The following is a 7,401-nucleotide window of genomic DNA, read 5'->3' on the forward strand; positions in this document are numbered from 1 at the left end:
AGCTAGGCCAGCAAATCCTATATGGGTTTTATATATACAACATGATTCTCTATACCCGGACTTGAAAGAGAGAGAATATGTGAGTGTAAGTGAGAAAGAGAGAAAGTCTTTGCTTTGTTTGTGTACCTGCCCAAGCTATGAGGTGAGATGTGTCATTTTAAACAAGGAGATGTGGGACTGACAAAACCTGCAGATAGGTCGGATCATGAGGTTGATGATCCCCTATATCTGATGACATTGACCATCCCACAGCTTTTTCTGAAGCCATTGCAGGTTATGTGGGATGCTACCGTGTTCGGGGTGTTTAATGAAGACTTCTCCTTGTACATAAAGCATGAAGATTTGTCTAAAATAACACACGGTGGTCAATGTCTCAGCATCTCTATTATACAGTTGTGGATTCTATAAGTCAATTTAGATTATTGTTTATTACCTAACTTATTGTTTTAAATTCATACATAATTTTCTTTGTGTTAACAACAATAGGCACATGACTGAGACAAGCATGTGAGCGGGGAATGCCGATGTGTATGGATTCCTCGAGCCACAGTCCATCCAGAGATCTGGGCAATCGTAATTTGAATCAGAAAGTTACATGAAGAACTGGATGCAGAATTCAAAACAGGATGTGTACCTAGGAGCCTACCTGAATGGGTAAGTTAAACTGAACAAATGAATTTAAATAATGGATAATAGTATAATAACCTATATTGGTCTCCACTGCAATGCACATTGGCAAATGGTCATCATTTTGCCTAAGGAATTTGAATCAGAAAATGTTGTCATCTGGTTTTGTTCATTGCATAATAGGCTAGACAACTACCTCAAAGGAATAATTAACATGTCAATGTTGTTTTTCAATACATTTGCATTAGCATTAGTCAGGAAAATCAATATTTTAATTGTACAATAACCATCCATGTTTGTATTCAACAGTGCTTTGAAAGGACTTGACGATACTCCACAAAGTAAATCCAAGGCTGGTGCTAGGTGGATTGTTGTTAAAGTAAGTGATTTAGACAATGCTTCTACTTATATTTTATGTTTGTATAGACTAATTTGTAGTTAACGTTCAATATGTAAATTTCGTCATGTATTTAGTGTAATAGACAAAAAGGAAGCACTGAGTGTGGGTATTACATCATGCACTGGATGTCAACAATAATCATAGGAAGTTTCAAGAATAATTGGGAAACAATAATTGTTTAATTAAAACAAATTTAATTTTGTTATGATTGGTATTATATTATTAACTTATGTTTCATTTTATCATGTAGTATTTCAATGATGCTAGACCACTGGAACCAGAGAGATTGAAGGTGCTTCGCATCCTGTGGGCAAAGTATTATTTGAAAGTTAGAAATGAAACATAGGATGTTTAGGCAATTTTATAATTTTAGTTTAGGCAATTTTGTAATTTTAGTTATTGCTTTACATTTTTTACAATTCATGTCTCCTTTTAACATTAAATATTCTTATAATTCTTAGTTATTAATAAATTTATCACAAAATTTTTCTACTAAAAACTATTTCAAAACAGAATGAAAATTATATATGTTGTGCTATGTGGCCTGATTTAAAATTTGCAGGTTAATTTTTGGGTTTATTGAAAATTATATATGTTGTGCTGTGTGGCCCGCCGATTTAAAATTATATATGTTGTGTTGTATTAAGAAAAACAACATATGTTTTTAAAAAAAACCAATGTTTACGTATAATAACAACATTGGTTTTTGAAAAAAGAAAAACCAATGTTAATGTTGGCAGTTAATATCGGTTTTTTAGAAAACCGATGTTAACGTTTGACAGTTAACATCAGTTTTTTTTATAAAACCGATGTTAACGTTGGAAGTTAACATCGGTTTTGATAAAAAAACCGATGTTAACTACCAACGTTGGTATGAACATATATACCTTTTTCTGTAATTCTTATTATATAACATTAATTATTTAAATAATCGATGTTGTTATTTTACGTTAACATCGGTATTCAAAAACCGATGTTAAAAGCTTAGTTTCTAGTAGTGGTGGACTATCGAGATCTAAACCAAGCTAGTTCAAAGGATAACTTTCCTTTACCGCACATTGATATCCTCGTAGATAACATGACCAATTTTCCCTTGTTTTCTTTCATGGATGGGTTCTCGGGCTATAACCAAATAAAGATGGCACTGGAGGACATAGAGAAGATGACCTTCGTCACCCTGTGGGGAACTTTCTGTTACAAAGTGATGTCCTTTGGGCTTAAGAACGCTGGGACAACTTACCAACGGGCTATGGTAGCATTATTCCACAACATGATGCATAAAGAGATTGAGGTCTATGTGGATGATATGATTGCCAAGTCAAAGACCGAGGAGGAACACCTTGTCAACTTACGAAAGTTGTTCAAGAGGCTACGTAAGTACTGATTAAGGTTGAATCCCACAAAGTGCACTTTCATGGTCAAGTCGGGAAAGTTGCTCGGTTTTATCGTGAGCCAGAAAGGGATAGAGGTAGACCCAGAAAAGTGAAGTTCATCCTCGAAATGCCAGAGCCACGCTCCAAGAAGCAGGTCCGAGGTTTCCTAGGACGGTTGAACTACATAGCGATGTTCATATCATAGCTGACTGCCACTTGTGAGCCTTTCTTCAAGATATTGCATAAGAACCAGTCTGTCCAATGGGATGATGACTTTTGAGTGGCATTCGAAAGGATTAAGCGGTGCCTCATGAATCCCCCTGTGCTTGTGCCACCAGTGCCCGGAAGACCCCTCATCCTGTATATGACTGTGTTGGATGAGTCAATGGGGTATGTGTTGGGATAGCATGATGAATCCGGGAAAAGGGAGCGGGCCGTCTATTACCTAAGCAAGAAGTTCATCGCGTGCAAAATGAACTACTCTTTGCTCGAAAGGACATGCTGTGCCTTGGTGTGGGCAACCCACCGTCTAAGGCAGTACATGCTGAACTACACTACTTGGTTGGTGTCCAAGATGGACCCAGTCAAGTACATCTTTGAAAAACCCGCTCTAACCAGACGGATCGTTCAGTGGCAGGTTCTGCTATCAGAATTTGACATTGTTTTTGTCACTCAAAAGGCAATAAAGGGGAGTGCCTTGGCAGATTACATAGCCCAACAGCCCATCAATGACTACCATCCTATGCATCCAAAATTCTCGGATGAGGACCTCATGACCTTGTTCGAGGAGGAAGTAAAGGATGAAGATAGGGACAAATGGATTGTGTGGTTTGACAGTGCATCTAACGCACTAGGCCATGGAGTTGGGGCGGTTTTGGTTTCCCCTGACAAGCAATATATACCTTTCACAGCTAGGTTGGGTTTTGACTGCACCAACAACATAGCTGAGTACGAGGCGTGCGCCCTTGGGATCCAAGCGACAATTTACTTCAAGGTCAGGTTACTCAAGGTATATGGGGACTCGACCTTGGTAGTCCACCAGTTGAGAGGAGAATGGAAACCAGGGATGATAAGTTGATACCCTACCAGGTCTACATCAGGAAACTGATAGAATTATTCGATGACATATCCTTTCACCATATTCCTAGAGAGGAGAATCAAATGGCCAATGCCCTTGCCACTCTAGCGTCTGATGCAATCCTACCCCGCAAGGGCATTGGCTAGAAGACTCCAAGTAGATTGGGCTAGAGATCCAAGGAAAGGCCCTAGGGTTCTCATGAGCCTTAGGGTAGATTTCGAGCCCATGGGCTAAGTATGAGCCCGCTTATCTTTGTAAATATTAGAATAGGTTTTTCCTTCGTCTAGGCCTTGTATTTTGGCCATTCTAGTAGTATAGGGTTTTAGCCTTGTATTTCGGGGCATTTTGAGTTGTCTTTGTAATAAGGACTTTTTTTGTTATTTTCATGTTTTTTGTCATGGGGGTGAGCTTAGCTATTATAGGGGGTGTGTAGCTAAGCTCTAGCTTCTCATCTCAAGGAGGTGAGCTTAGCTATTAGAGAGGTATGTGTAGCTAAGCTCTAGCTTCTTTAGGAATCTTCTTAAGGAAGCTTCTCAAGGAGGTGAGCTTAGTTATGAGAGGGGTGTGTGTAGCTAAGCTCTAGCTTCTCAAGGAAGTTTTCTCAAAGAAGCTTCTCAAGGAAGTTTTCTCAAGAAAGCTTCTCAAGGAAGCTACCTAGTCTATAAATAGAAGCATGTGTAACACTTGTTGTAACTTTGATGAATGAGAGTCTTGTGAGACACAACTCAAAGTTCAACTTCTCTCCCTTTTTCTTCCTTCAATTTCGTGCTCCCCCTCCCTCTTTCTCTCCCTCTTTCTTTTCCTCCATTGAAGCATCCTCTCCAAGCTTCTTATCCAAGGCTCATCTTGGTGGTGAAGCTCCTTCTTCCATGGCTTATTCCTTAATGGATGGCGCCTCCTCTCACCTCCTTTCCTTTGTCTTCCGCTGCATCTCCATGGTGGAAAATCACCATTAAAGGACCCCATTGAAGCTCAAAGATCCAGCCTCCATAGAAGCCCCACAAGAAAGCTTCCATCAGCGTCCATGTTCCAACTTACCCCACATGGGGATTTGCCGTACATCGAATTCAGATGTCGCGGCAAGCCTTCACATTGCTACTTGATAGAAGAAAAGCAAGATGGTAAACCTTGGTACTTCGATATCAAACGGTACATCGAAGACAAGGACTACCCACGGGAAGCCTCTAACAATGACAAAAGAACGTTACAGAGGTTGGCAATTGGCTTTTTTGTAAGTGGGAATATACTGTACAAGAGGAACCATGATATGGTTTTGCTTCGGTGTGTGGATGCTAGAGAGGCTAAGCAAATGTTGGTAGAAGTGCATAAGGGATCCTTTGGAACATAGGCCAATGGACATGCCATGGCCTGGAAGATTCTGAGAGCAGGGTATTACTAGCTCACTATGGAGAACAATTGTTGCATCCATGTGAGGAAATGCCACAAGTGTCAGGCCTTCACCGATAATGTCAATGCTCCGCCCATACCTTTGAACGTATTGGCAGCACCTTGGCCATTCTCTATGTGGGGTATAGACGTGATTGGAGCTATTGAGCCCAAAGCTTCGAATGGACATCGCTTCATTTTGGTCGCCATTGACTACTTCACCAAATGGGTTGAAGTGGCTTCGTACGCCAGTGTGACTAGGAATGTGGTGATGTAGCTCCTATGGAGCTTGTTTGCCTTGGATCTTCTTCATCAATGGATTCCTTTGCTTCTTGAGGTCTGACTGTAGCGGAATGGGGAAGGAGAAAGATGAATGGAGATGCCACTTCAAGTAGAAGATGAGTCTAGAAGAAGCTCACCACCATAGGAAGCCATGAATAAGAGCTTGAAGGTAGAAGAAGATGAATGAAGTGAGAGGAAGAGAAGAGCACTAAATTTAGTGCTTCTATAGAAGTTTGAACTTTGATGTTTAATTCTCAAATGATCAAAGTTAAAAAAATACACACACATGGCCTCTATTTATAGCCTAAGTTACACAATTGGAGGGAAATTTGAATTTTTGTTCAAATTTCACTTGAATTTGAAATTGAATTTGTGGAGCGAAATTTTGGAGCCAAAATTTCACTAATTATGATTAGTGAATTTTAGCTATGGTTCAACTAATCTAAGATCAAGTCCAAGATTCTCCACTAAGTGTGCTTAGGTGTCATGAGGCATGTAAAGCATGAAGGACATGCACAAAGTGTGACTATATGATGTGGCAATGAGGTGTAGCAAGCAAATGCTCACCTCCCTCTCTAAAATTTAATTGTATTAGGCTTCTCCCAATTCAATTAATTTTATTTCCAACCACACACATCAAATATTCACTTAATGCATGTGATATTACAAAACTACCCCTAATACAAAACTAGTCTAGGTGCCCTAAAGTACAAGGGCTAAAAAATCCTACATTTATAGGGTACCTTACCTATATTATGGAGCCCTAAATACAAGTCCCAAAAATAATTAAACCTTAATCTAATATGTACAATGATAAGCAGGCTCATACTTAGCCCATGGGCCTGAAATCTACCCTAAGGCTCATGAGAACCCTAGGGCCTTTTCTTGCATCACTAGCCCAATCTTCTTGGAGTCTTCTATCCAATGCCCTTGCGGTGTAGGATTTCATCATGTGGTGGTTAGGTTCATAGAAAAGGAGATAATTTGACAATATGGGTTGCCCATGAAGATTATAATTGATAATGCGACCAATCTGAACAATAAAATGATGAAGGAAACGTGTGAGGATTTCAAGATCCAACACCACAATTCTATGCCTTACAGGCCCAAGATGAATGGGACAGTTGAGGCTGCTAATAAGAATATCAAAAAAATAGTTCATAAGATGACCGTGTCATACAAGGATTGGTACGAGATGCTCCCCTTTGCACTGCATGGTTATCAAACTTCGATGCGCACATTGACTGGGGCAACCCCTTTGTCTTTGGTGTACGGGATGGAAGCTGTGCTTCTGTTTGAGGTGGAGGTTCCTTCTTTGAGGATTCTAGCCGAATCAGGGTTGGAGGAATCAGAATAGGCCCAAGCTCGGTTTGATCAGTTGAATCTTATAGAAGGTAAGAGGTTAGCCGCCATGAGCCATGGACGACTGTATCAAAGCCGAGTGAAGAACGCTTTTGACAAGAAGGTATGCCTGCGCAAGTTCAGCGAGGGAGATCTTGTCTTGAAGAAAGTATCACAAGCTCAAAAGGACCATAGGGGGAAGTGGGCTCCGAATTATAAAGGACCTTTTATTGTGAAGAAGGCATTTTCGGGAGGGGCATTGTTGCTTGCCAGTATGGATGATGAAGAATTTCCTTCACCCGTGAATTCCGATATCGTCAAACAATATTATGCATAACGCCTAGGGAAGCTAGAAGGTTAAATACATGATTATTCTCCAAGGACTCATTGGGATCTCCAAAGTCTTAAAATCCTTTGCAAACCATGATCGTAGCACTAATAAATATGGATGATTTGCATCTTAACCTCCTGTGTTGTGTCTTTTACTTTTCAAGAACATACACTCTCGATCTTGCCCACTGAATCCGGAGCCATTTGGCTCGATCAACGGGGTGCAGTAAGTGTTTAAGTAAAATTGAACACGATAACACCTATTTAATTGTTGCACTTAAAATCCAATCATAAGCATGCATGCATTCGCATCTTGTCATCCTGTGAATCGGAGGATGAATAAAGAGTCATTTTGAGTGATGGTCAATACCACACCATATTGAGACAAGGGTAAGTGAAGGTAATGCAGGCGTTTTGTGGTATTGTTTCAAATTTGTTGCATGATGCCACTTCCTTTGTTCAAAGCTTAGGGGCAGGTACGAGTAGGTGCTAGGCCCATGATCAATCAATCATCATCCCCGTCCAGCTCAAGACGTTAAAGAAACGCTCCTAGGAGGCAGCCTAGTATCTCTAATTTTGTTCTT

The sequence above is a fragment of the Glycine max genome, chromosome 15 (assembly GCF_000004515.6).
Source record: "Glycine max cultivar Williams 82 chromosome 15, Glycine_max_v4.0, whole genome shotgun sequence".
Taxonomy (NCBI): Eukaryota; Viridiplantae; Streptophyta; class Magnoliopsida; order Fabales; family Fabaceae; genus Glycine; species Glycine max.